Source organism: Melanerpes formicivorus, unplaced genomic scaffold (genome assembly GCF_026170545.1).
Source record: "Melanerpes formicivorus ecotype bairdi unplaced genomic scaffold, bMelFor1.0.p_v2 SCAF_256, whole genome shotgun sequence".
NCBI lineage: Eukaryota > Metazoa > Chordata > Aves > Piciformes > Picidae > Melanerpes > Melanerpes formicivorus.
This window is the reverse complement of record NW_027142608.1, coordinates 237501-250000: the sequence shown is the minus strand read 5'-3', so window position 1 is coordinate 250000 and position 12500 is coordinate 237501.

Sequence of the window (12500 nt, the reverse complement as noted above, 5' to 3'; positions counted from 1 at the left end):
AGACGTGCTCTCCTTCCCGAGGAGGTAGACGTGCTCTCCTTCCCAGGAGGTAGACGTGCTCTCCTTCCCGAGGAGGTAGACGTGCTCTCCCTCGGTGAGTAGACGTGCTCTCCCTGAGCTGGCAGGTAGACGTGCTCTCCATGGCGAGGGGGGACTTAGTGCACTGAGCCGTGCGGCAGGAGGTAGACGTGCTCCCCGCGGCCGGGCGGGCACTTAGCGCGCGGAGGCTGGAACCGCGGGGTAGACGTGGTCCCCGGGACGAGGGCCGCCTGGTATCGCCCGCCCGGCCCCCAACCCCCCCCCCCCCGCGGCGGCGTAAATGAAGAGAGGCAGTCGGCATGAAACCTTCTTTTATTAAGTGTTGTTTTCATCGAGCGTCTTTCATTAAAGGTTGTGTTCTGAAGCAGTCTTTTCTTCAACAGCGCTGTTCTCCGGGGAGAAGGTCTGCCGGCATCTCTAGAAATCTCCCCCCACTCCTGACCGCCTCCCCCCCCGCCCCCGCTGCCGGTTTGCGCGGAGCCCCCCCTTCCCGCCGTTGCCTCTTGCCGCTACCCCCGCCCCCCCCCCGCTGCCGGTTTGCGCGGAGCCCCCCCTTCCCGCCGTTGCCTCTTGCCGCTACCCCCGCCCCCCCCCCGCTGCCGGTTTGCGCGGAGCCCCCCCTTCCCGCCGTTGCCTCTTGCCGCTACCCCCCGCCCCCCCCCCGCTGCCGGTTTGCGCGGAGCCCCCCCTTCCCGCCGTTGCCTCTTGCCGCTACCCCCCGCCCCACCCCGCTGCCGGTTTGCGCGGAGCCCCCCCTTCCCGCCGTTGCCTCTTGCCGCTACCCCCCGCCCCCCCCCCGCTGCCGGTTTGCGCGGAGCCCCCCCTTCCCGCCGTTGCCTCTTGCCGCTACCCCCCGCCCCCCCCCCGCTGCCGGTTTGCGCGGAGCCCCCCCGCCTGCCGTTGCCTCTTGCCGCGGCCACCACCGCCCCCCCCACACCCCCCGGCCCCCGTTACCGGTTTGCGCGGAGCCCCCCCTCCCGACGTTGCCTCTTGCCGCTGCTGCCACCCCCAGCTCCCCACACCCCCCGGCTCCCGTTAGCGGTTTGCGCGGAGCCCCCCCTTCCCGCCGTTGCCTCTTGCCGCTACCCCCCGCCCCCCCCCCGCTGCCGGTTTGCGCGGAGCCCCCCCTTCCCGCCGTTGCCTCTTGCCGCTACCCCCCGCCCCCCCCCCCGCTGCCGGTTTGCGCGGAGCCCCCCCTTCCCGCCGTTGCCTCTTGCCGCTACCCCCCGCCCCCCCCCGCTGCCGGTTTGCGCGTAGCCCCCCCTTCCCGCCGTTGCCTCTTGCCGCTACCCCCCGCCCCCCCCCGCTGCCGGTTTGCGCGGAGCCCCCCCTTCCCGCCGTTGCCTCTTGCCGTTACCCCCGCCCCCCCCCCGCTGCCGGTTTGCGCGGAGCCCCCCCGCCTGCCGTTGCCTCTTGCCGCGGCCACCACCGCCCCCCCCCACACCCCCCGGCCCCCGTTACCGGTTTGCGCGGAGCCCCCCCTCCCGACGTTGCCTCTTGCCGCTGCTGCCACCCCCAGCTCCCCACACCCCCCGGCTCCCGTTAGCGGTTTGCGCGGAGCCCCCCCTTCCCGCCGTTGCCTCTTGCCGCTACCCCCCGCCCCCCCCCCCCGCTGCCGGTTTGCGCGGAGCCCCCCCGCCTGCCGTTGCCTCTTGCCGCGGCCACCACCGCCCCCCCCACACCTCTCGGCCCCCGTTACCGGTTTGCGCGGAGCCCCCCCTCCCGACGTTGCCTCTTGCCGCTGCTGCCACCCCCCAGCTCCCCACACCCCCCGGCTCCCGTTACCCGCTTTGCACGGAGCCCCCCCGCCCGCCGTTATCTCTTGCCGCTGCCGCGACCCATCTCCCCCCCCCCCGCCGCCGCTAACTGCCCCCCGAAGCCGCTAGCAGCTGGGCACCCCCCGCCAAAGCCGCCGCGGCTTCCCCTTCCCACATTGTCCCCTGGAGGGGGGATCGCGACGCGGGCTGCCGCTTCCCTCCCGGGCTGCCCGGCTGCTCTCTAACCCCTGCGACCGAGGCGGCGCTGTTAGGGCGGCCGTGCCGGTGCCCCTTGCCGCAGCTAGCCTCTCGCCGCTGCCCCTCCCGTCCGTCGTCCCCCGTCCCCAAAAACTTGCTGCTCTCCACGCTGGAGCCTGCACGGGGGAGGTTGCGCTCCGCTCCTCCGGCCCTAAAGCCGCCCTCGCCCGCCCCCCGGCTTGCCGCTTGGCTGGGCTGCCCGCCCGCCCGCTAATCCCCCCAACGCCCCCACCCCAAAAACACCCCAGCCCTACCGCATGCCGCTCCCCCTCTCCCCGCTCTCGCTGACCGCTGCCACCCCCCCCCCACCCCTCCCCCCCGAAACAAACCCCCCAGCCCTACCGCATGCCGCTCCCCCTCTCTCCCTAGCCTGCCCCCCCCGCCGTCGCTTGCTGCTGCCGCCGCCGCCGCCGCCGCCGCCGCCGCCGCCGCCGGGACCCGCCTCGGTCTGGTGGCGCGCGCTCGGAGATCCCCGGCTACCCGTCCGTCCGTCCCTCCCTCCCGCCCCGCCCCGGGGGAGGGCCCGGGGCAGCGCGGGCAGGCGGGGAGCAAAAAAAGGCGCGGGCGCCAAAAAACGTCGGGGTCCCGGGGTGGCGGAGGGGGGCGGCGGCGGGGGCGGCGGCGGGTACACGGCGCCGGGTCCAGGGCGCCGGGTCCAGCCCGTCCCGGGGCGGGGACAGGTGGTGTCGTCCGTCCCCGCCCCCGTAACCTGCTCTGAAGCATCCGCTTCCCGCCGCGGTTCGCCCTCCACCCCCCCGCCGCACACGCAGCTGCCGCTTCCCGCCGCCTCTGCCCCCCGCCCCGGGATCAACCACCCGCCGGGTCCAGCCGGTCCCGGTCCCGGGAACCTGCTCCCGGGGCCAGCCGGAGCCACGCCCCCTCCTCTGACGCTTCCAGCTGCCGCCTCCCCTCCCACCCCCCAAACTCACACTGGCCCTCGCCGGCCCGCCCACCCGCCTACCTGCTTGCCCGCCGCCGCTGGGTGGCGTGCCGGACACTCTCGCACACAGGTACACAGACAGGGACACAGGGACACAGGCACTCGGGCACACAGGGACACAGGGACACAGGGACACAAGGACACAGGGACACAGGCACTCAGGCACTCAGGCACTCAGGGACACAGGGACACAGGGACACAGGCACTCAGGCACTCAGGGACACAGGGACACAGGGACACAGGGACACAGGCACTCAGGCACACAGGGACACAGGGACACAGGGACACAGGGACACAGGCACTCAGGCACACAGGGACACAGGTGGCGGGCCGGAGGCCTCTCTCCACTGTGTGGCAGGGGTCCAAGAGCCACCCCAGCCCAACCCAGAGGGTCTTTTGCACCTCTCAAGAGGCCACCCAGAGACCCCAGGCCGCAGCAGAAGCCTCCCCCGCATGCTCTGCAGGCTTCCGACCCACCCCAGGCCGCACCAGAAGCCTCCCCCGCAAGCTCTGCAGGCTTCCGACCCACCCCAGGCCGCAGCAGAAGCCTCTCCCGCACGCTCTGCAGGCTTCTCAGCCACCCCAGGCCGCAGCAGAAGCCTCCCCCGCACGCTCTGCAGGCTTCTCAGCCACCCCAGGCCGCACCAGAAGCCTCTCCCGCACGCTCTGCAGGCTTCTCAGCCACCCCAGGCCGCACCAGAAGCCTCTCCCGCACGCTCTGCAGGCTTCTCAGCCACCCCAGGCCGCACCAGAAGCCTCCCCCGCACGCTCTGCAGGCTTCTCAGCCACCCCAGGCCGCACCAGAAGCCTCCCCCGCACGCTCTGCAGGCTTCCGACCCACCCCAGGCCGCAGCAGAAGCCTCTCCCGCACGCCCTGCAGGCTTCTCAGCCACCCCAGGCCGCAGCAGAAGCCTCTCCCGCACGCTCTGCAGGCTTCTCAGCCACCCCAGGCCGCAGCAGAAGCCTCTCCCGCACGCTCTGCAGGCTTCTCAGCCACCCCAGGCCGCAGCAGAAGCCTCTCCCGCACGCTCTGCAGGCTTCTCAGCCACCCCAGGCCGCAGCAGAAGCCTCTCCCGCACGCTCTGCAGGCTTCTCAGCCACCCCAGGCCGCAGCAGAAGCCTCTCCCGCACGCTCTGCAGGCTTCTCAGCCACCCCAGGCCGCAGCAGAAGCCTCTCCCGCACGCTCTGCAGGCTTCTCAGCCACCCCAGGCCCCAACAGAAGCCTCTCCCGCACGCTCTGCAGGCTTCCGACCCACCCCAGGCCGCACCAGAAGCCTCTCCCGCACGCTCTGCAGGCTTCCGACCCACCCCAGGCCGCAGCAGAAGCCTCTCCCGCACGCTCTGCAGGCTTCCGTCCCACCCCAGGCCGCACCAGAAGCCTCCCCCGCACGCTCTGCAGGCTTCTCAGCCACCCCAGGCCGCACCAGAAGCCTCCCCCGCACGCTCTGCAGGCTTCTCAGCCACCCCAGGCCGCAGCAGAAGCCTCCCCCGCACGCTCTGCAGGCTTCTCAGCCACCCCAGGCCGCAGCAGAAGCCTCCCCCGCACGCTCTGCAGGCTTCTCAGCCACCCCAGGCCCCAACAGAAGCCTCTCCCGCACGCTCTGCAGGCTTCCGACCCACCCCAGGCCCCAACAGAAGCCTCTCCCGCACGCTCTGCAGGCTTCTCAGCCACCCCAGGCCCCAACAGAAGCCTCTCCCGCACGCTCTGCAGGCTTCCGACCCACCCCAGGCCGCACCAGAAGCCTCTCCCGCACGCTCTGTAGGCTTCTGACCCACCCCAGGCCCCAACAGAAGCCTCCCCCGCACGCTCTGCAGGCTTCTCAGCCACCCCAGGCCGCAGCAGAAGCCTCCCCCGCACGCTCTGCAGGCTTCTCAGCCACCCCAGGCCCCAACAGAAGCCTCCCCCGCACGCTCTGCAGGCTTCTCAGCCACCCCAGGCCGCAGCAGAAGCCTCTCCCGCACGCTCTGCAGGCTTCTCAGCCACCCCAGGCCCCAACAGAAGGCTCCCCCGCACGCTCTGCAGGCTTCTCAGCCACCCCAGGCCGCAGCAGAAGCCTCTCCCGCACGCTCTGCAGGCTTCTCAGCCACCCCAGGCCGCAGCAGAAGCCTCTCCCGCACGCCCTGCAGGCTTCTCAGCCACCCCAGGCCGCACCAGAAGCCTCCCCCGCACGCTCTGCAGGCTTCCGACCCACCCCAGGCCGCACCAGAAGCCTCTCCCGCACGCTCTGTAGGCTTCTGACCCACCCCAGGCCCCAACAGAAGCCTCCCCCGCACGCTCTGCAGGCTTCTCAGCCACCCCAGGCCGCAGCAGAAGCCTCCCCCGCACGCTCTGCAGGCTTCTCAGCCACCCCAGGCCCCAACAGAAGCCTCCCCCGCACGCTCTGCAGGCTTCTCAGCCACCCCAGGCCGCAGCAGAAGCCTCTCCCGCACGCTCTGCAGGCTTCTCAGCCACCCCAGGCCCCAACAGAAGCCTCCCCCGCACGCTCTGCAGGCTTCTCAGCCACCCCAGGCCGCACCAGAAGCCTCTCCCGCACGCTCTGCAGGCTTCTCAGCCACCCCAGGCCGCAGCAGAAGCCTCTCCCGCACGCTCTGCAGGCTTCTCAGCCACCCCAGGCCGCAGCAGAAGCCGCCCCCGCACGCTCTGCAGGCTTCTCAGCCACCCCAGGCCCCAACAGAAGCCTCCCCCGCACGCTCTGCAGGCTTCTCAGCCACCCCAGGCCGCACCAGAAGCCTCTCCCGCACGCTCTGCAGGCTTCTCAGCCACCCCAGGCCGCAGCAGAAGCCTCTCCCGCACGCTCTTCAGGCTTCTCAGCCACCCCAGGCCGCAGCAGAAGCCTCCCCCGCACGCTCTGCAGGCTTCTCAGCCACCCCAGGCCGCACCAGAAGCCTCTCCCGCACGCTCTGCAGGCTTCCGACCCACCCCAGGCCGCACCAGAAGCCTCCCCCGCACGCTCTGCAGGCTTCTCCGCCACCACAGGCCGCACCAGAGGATCTTTTGCACCTCTGTGGACGCCACCCAGAGACTCCAGGCCGCACCAGAGGCCCCCCCCCCAACCATTTACAGGCTGCAGTGCCAGCCTAGGCCCCGCTGGCAGCCTCCCTTGTCTGCTTTGGAAGGCCTCCCATCCACTCCAGACCTGCCTGGAGGCCTCCCTCGACTGCTCCCGGGGCCCTCGAAGCCACCCTAGGCCTTTCTGGAGGACCTGCTCGACCGCTCGGGCGGCTTCTGACGCACCCTCGGCCATCCGGCGCCCAGCAGCTCCCAGGGCCAGGCACCGGCCTCCCCCTCCGGCCGCCCCTGGGGCCGGGGGTGGCTCGGACTCGGCGCCCCCAACGTGTCGTCCCGTCCCCCCCCCGCCCCGCACCGCCGAACATTCGCTGCAGCCGAGGGCTTGCCGCTCGACGCCTACCCCACCCGCCCAGCCCCCCGCTGCGGCCCGGCGCTGCCCCGGCCGCTGCGCCCCGCCTCTCATCGCTCCCCCCACCCGGCAACCGGCCGCCGGGCACGGCAAGTCCCAGGGCAGGGAACAGGTGCTGCCGGGACCCCGTGCTGGCTGCCGGCTTCCCGGGGCTGCCCCGGGCACGGACAGGTCGCCCCCCCCGCCCCGGCGAATGTTCACCGAACCGGCTGCCGGCTGCCTTCGAGCACCCCCCGCCCCCCGCCACTATCGTCCCCCCCGCCCCCCCTCCGCCTCCGCTGCCGCTTCTCCCCGCACCGCCTCCACTGCCTCCCCCCGCCGCCGGCGAACGAGTCGCCGGATCCGTAGGGTGCCGGGAGCCCGAACGGCGAGCGGCTCCGGCTGCTGCCGGGACCGCGGGGATTCGAGCCGGTCCGGCCGCGGCCGGGACCCCGTGCCGGAAGCCGGCATCCCCGGACAGCCCCGGGACGGCCCCGGTCGCCGGCCGGGTGACGTTCACCGAAGCGGCTGCCGGCTGTCTTCGAGCCCCCCCCCCTCCGCCTCCGCTGCCGCTTCTGCCCGCACCCCCTCCACTGCCTCCCCCCGCCGTCGGCGAACGAGTCGCCGGATCCGTAGGGTGCCGGGAGCCCGAACGGCGAGCGGCTCCGGCTGCTGCCGGGACCGCGGGGATTCGAGCCGCTCCGGCCGCGGCCGGGACCCCGTGCCGGAAGCCGGCATCCCGGGACGGCCCCGGGACGGCCCCGGTCGCCGGCCGGGTGACGTTCAGCGAAGCGGCTGCCGCCAGTCTTTGGGCCTCCCCCGTGCCGGGGCCGCGGGGCTTCGAGCCGGTCCGGCCGCGGCCGGGATCCGGGGCCGGACGATGGCTTCCCGGGCCGGTCCCGGTCGCCTCCCGGGTGACGTTCACCGAAGCGGCTGACGGCTGTCTTCGAGCCCCCCCCCCCCCCTCCGCCTCCGCGGCCGCTTCTGCCCGCACCCCCTCCACTGCCTCCCCCCGCCGCCCGCGAACGAGTCGCCGGATCCGTAGGGTGCCGGGAGCCCGAACGGCGAGCGGCTCCGGCTGCTGCCGGGACCGCGGGGATTCGAGCCGCTCCGGCCGCGGCCGGGACCCCGTGCCGGAAGCCGGCATCCCCGGACAGCCCCGGGACGGCCCCGGTCGCCGGCCGGGTGACGTTCACCGAAGCGGCTGCCGGCTGTCTTCGAGCCCCCCCCCCTCCGCCTCCGCTGCCGCTTCTGCCCGCACCCCCTCCACTGCCTCCCCCCGCCGCCGGCGAACGAGTCGCCGGATCCGTAGGGTGCCGGGAGCCCGAACGGCGAGCGGCTCCGGCTGCTGCCGGGACCGCGGGGATTCGAGCCGCTCCGGCCGCGGCCGGGACCCCGTGCCGGAAGCCGGCATCCCGGGACGGCCCCGGGACGGCCCCGGTCGCCGGCCGGGTGACGTTCAGCGAAGCGGCTGCCGCCAGTCTTTGGGCCTCCCCCGTGCCGGGGCCGCGGGGCTTCGAGCCGGTCCGGCCGCGGCCGGGATCCGGGGCCGGACGATGGCTTCCCGGGCCGGTCCCGGTCGCCTCCCGGGTGACGTTCACCGAAGCGGCTGACGGCTGTCTTCGAGCCCCCCCCCCACCTCCGCCTCCGCGGCCGCTTCTGCCCGCACCCCCTCCACTGCCTCCCCCCGCCGCCCGCGAACGAGTCGCCGGATCCGTAGGGTGCCGGGAGCCCGAACGGCGAGCGGCTCCGGCTGCTGCCGGGACCGCGGGGATTCGAGCCGCTCCGGCCGCGGCCGGGACCCCGTGCCGGAAGCCGGCATCCCCGGACAGCCCCGGGACGGCCCCGGTCGCCGGCCGGGTGACGTTCACCGAAGCGGCTGCCGGCTGTCTTCGAGCCCCCCCCCCCTCCGCCTCCGCTGCCGCTTCTGCCCGCACCCCCTCCACTGCCTCCCCCCGCCGCCGGCGAACGAGTCGCCGGATCCGTAGGGTGCCGGGAGCCCGAACGGCGAGCGGCTCCGGCTGCTGCCGGGACCGCGGGGCTTCGAGCCGCTCCGGCCGCGGCCGGGACCCCGTGCCGGAAGCCGGCATCCCGGGACGGCCCCGGGACGGCCCCGGTCGCCGGCCGGGTGACGTTCAGCGAAGCGGCTGCCGCCAGTCTTTGGGCCTCCCCCGTGCCGGGGCCGCGGGGATTCGAGCCGGTCCGGCCGCGGCCGGGATCCCGGGCCGGACGATGGCTTCCCGGGCCGGTCCCGGTCGCCTCCCGGGTGACGTTCACCGAAGCGGCTGCCGGCTGTCTTCGAGCCCCCCCCCCCCCTCCGCCTCCGCTGCCGCTTCTCCCCGCACCCCCTCCACTGCCTCCCCCCGCCGCCGGCGAACGAGTCGCCGGATCCGTAGGGTGCCGGGAGCCCGAACGGCGAGCGGCTCCGGCTGCTGCCGGGACCGCGGGGATTCGAGCCGCTCCGACCGCGGCCGGGACCCCGTGCCGGAAGCCGGCATCCCCGGACAGCCCCGGGACGGCCCCGGTCGCCGGCCGGGTGACGTTCACCGAAGCGGCTGCCGGCTGTCTTCGAGCCCCCCCCCCCTCCGCCTCCGCTGCCGCTTCTGCCCGCACCGCCTCCACTGCCTCCCCCCGCCGCCGGCGAACGAGTCGCCGGATCCGTAGGGTGCCGGGAGCCCGAACGGCGAGCGGCTCCGGCTGCTGCCGGGACCGCGGGGATTCGAGCCGGTCCGGCCGCGGCCGGGACCCCGTGCCGGAAGCCGGCATCCCGGGACGGCCCCGGGACGGCCCCGGTCGCCGGCCGGGTGACGTTCAGCGAAGCGGCTGCCGCCAGTCTTTGGGCCTCCCCCGTGCCGGGGCCGCGGGGATTCGAGCCGGTCCGGCCGCGGCCGGGATCCGGGGCCGGACGATGGCTTCCCGGGCCGGTCCCGGTCGCCTCCCGGGTGACGTTCACCGAAGCGGCTGACGGCTGTCTTCGAGCCCCCCCCCCCCCTCCGCCTCCGCGGCCGCTTCTGCCCGCACCCCCTCCACTGCCTCCCCCCGCCGCCCGCGAACGAGTCGCCGGATCCGTAGGGTGCCGGGAGCCCGAACGGCGAGCGGCTCCGGCTGCTGCCGGGACCGCGGGGATTCGAGCCGCTCCGGCCGCGGCCGGGACCCCGTGCCGGAAGCCGGCATCCCCGGACAGCCCCGGGACGGCCCCGGTCGCCGGCCGGGTGACGTTCACCGAAGCGGCTGCCGGCTGTCTTCGAGCCCCCCCCCCCCCCCGCCTCCGCTGCCGCTTCTCCCCGCACCCCCTCCACTGCCTCCCCCCGCCGCCGGCGAACGAGTCGGCGGATCCATACCGTCCCGAGAGCCCGAGGCGGCGGCACCCAGTGCGGGTCCGGCCGAGGCCGGGACCCCGTGCCTGTCGCAGGCTTCCCGGGACGGCCCCGGAACGGCCGCGGTCGCCGGCCGGGTGACGTTCTCCGAAGCGGCTGCCGGCTGTCTTCGAGCCCCCCCCCCCCCTCCGCCTCCGCTGCCGCTTCTGCCCGCACCTCCTTCACTGCCTCCCCCCGCCGCCGGCGAACGAGTCGCCGGATCCGTAGGGTGCCGGGAGCCCGAACGGCGAGCGGCTCCGGCTGCTGCCGGGACCGCGGGGATTCGAGCCGGTCCGGCCGCGGCCGGGACCCCGTGCCGGAAGCCGGCATCCCGGGACGGCCCCGGGACGGCCCCGGTCGCCGGCCGGGTGACGTTCAGCGAAGCGGCTGCCGCCAGTCTTTGGGCCTCCCCCGTGCCGGGGCCGCGGGGCTTCGAGTCGGTCCGGCCGCGGCCGGGATCCGGGGCCGGACGATGGCTTCCCGGGACGGCCCCGGAACGGCCGCGGTCGCCGGCCGGGTGACGTTCACCGAGGCGACTGCCGGCTGTCTTCGAGCCCCCCCCCCCCCTGCCGGAGCCGCGGGGATACGAGCCGGTCCGGCCGCGGCCGGGACCCCGTGCCGGAAGCCGGCATCCCGGGACGGCCCCGGGACGGCCCCGATCGCCTCCTGGGTGACGTTCACCGAAGCGGCTGCCGGCTGTCTTCGAGCCCCCCCCCCCTCCGCCTCCGCTGCCGCTTCTCCCCGCACCCCCTCCACTGCCTCCCCCCGCCGCCCGCGAACGAGTCGCCGGATCTGTAGGGGGCCGGGAGCCCGAGGCGGCGAGCGGCTCCGGCTGCTGCCGGGACCGCGAGGCTTCGAGCCGGTCCGGCCGCGGCCGGGATCTCGTGCCGAACGTCGTCTTCCCGGGACGGTCCCGGGAGGGCCCCAGTCTCCTCCCGGGTGACGTTCACCGAAGCGGCTGCCGGCTGTCTTCGAGCCCCCACCCCTGCCGTGGCCGCGGGGATTCGCCCCGGTCCGGCAGCTGACGGTTCCCTGTGTCGGACGCCGGCTTCCCGGGACTGCCCCGGGACGGCCCCGGTCGCCTCCCGGGTGACGTTCACCGAAGCTGCTGCCGCCTGTCTTTGTCCCCCCCCCCGCGCTCTCCCTCAGGCGGGAGGTAGACGTGCTCTCCCTGGGCGAGTAGACGTGCTCTCCCTGGGCGAGTAGACGTGCTCTCCCTCGGCGAGTAGACGTGCTCTCCCTCGGCGAGTAGACGTGCTCTCCCTGGGCGAGTAGACGTGCTCTCCCTGGGCGAGTAGACGTGCTCTCCCTGGGCGAGTAGACGTGCTCTCCCTGGGCGAGTAGACGTGCTCTCCCTCGGCGAGTAGACGTGCTCTCCCTGGGCGAGTAGACGTGCTCTCCCTGGGCGAGTAGACGTGCTCTCCCTCGGCGAGTAGACGTGCTCTCCCTGGGCGAGTAGACGTGCTCTCCCTGGGCGAGTAGACGTGCTCTCCCTGGGCGAGTAGACGTGCTCTCCCTGGGCGAGTAGACGTGCTCTCCCTGGGCGAGTAGACGTGCTCTCCCTCGGCGAGTAGACGTGCTCTCCCTCGGCGAGTAGACGTGCTCTCCCTCGGCTTGTAGACGTGCTCTCCCTCGGCGAGTAGACGTGCTCTCCGCGGAGATCGCGCTTGTCGCCAAGGGGTCGCTGTTGCGCTCTGCCTCCGCCTACGTCATCGTACAAGCCGGCGTGATTTCTGCGACCTGCCGCTGGGCGGAGGTCGGCTGGTTGTGCGCTCGCGGAGCTGACGGCCCTCCAGTTCCGTATATGAGGGAACGAGTGACGCCGAGCACTCCCAGGGCAGCGCTGCCGAGCGGCTGCTCCAAGCCACCCGCCAGGCGGCTGGGCAGGGGTCCGTCTGGCTTCTCGGTGGCTTTCGCCCGGGTCAGAGAGGGGACCCGCGGGGCCGAACAAAGGCGCGGCGGTTTGGAGCGGCCGCTGGCGCACCCTCAGCGGTGTTGGATGGGTTTCGCTCGTCCGTGAGCCGGAGCCCAGCCCGGGCTCGGCAACGAAAGCGGGGAAAAGAAAAAAAGTTGACGAGTGGCTGGCGCCGGCCACTACCGAAGTGTGGAACCCCCGAAGCGAAGTTTGCCCGGTGGGGCACGGGGGCAGAGAAAGCCGGGGAGACGTGGTGCCGGCGTCGGTCCCACCAAGAATGGAAAGCAAGCCCGTCCAGGCACGGCGAGAGAGAGCCCGGTAAGGGGCAGAGAGAGTTCCCAGCACTGGACCCTCTTCACGGGGGTTCCCCCCCATGGCCAAAGCCGCAGCCCGCGGGGGCACGGCATCTAAGGGAAAAGCCAGCGGCGGTGACTGGCCACTCGTATGCTATGGAGCCCAGCATGGGGGGAGGAGGGCAAGCCGGTGCCCCAGCACGGCTTCCTCCTGGCTCCAGAGGGGCGCCCCGTGATGGAGATGTAACTCGGTGCAGCTTGAGGGAAAATGCAAGCCCACATTTCGGGGAGGCAGAGGTGCCCTGTGAGCCGGTGCGGCCCGGTGCAGCTTGCCCCCCCCCCCCATCTCTGGAGGGCGCCCCGTTTGCTCCTCCGGCGTGTTGCCCGCACGCCGAGCCCCGTGCCTGCTGGCTGCTCCCGAGGGCGGTGGCGGGTGCGCGTGGCTGTGTCTGTCCCAGAAGAGCGAGGCCGTGGGGCCTCCGCTGGCTTCCTTTCCTTCCGTCCTTGTTGATCGATGAGGCCTTTCGGGTCGCGTCGGAAAGG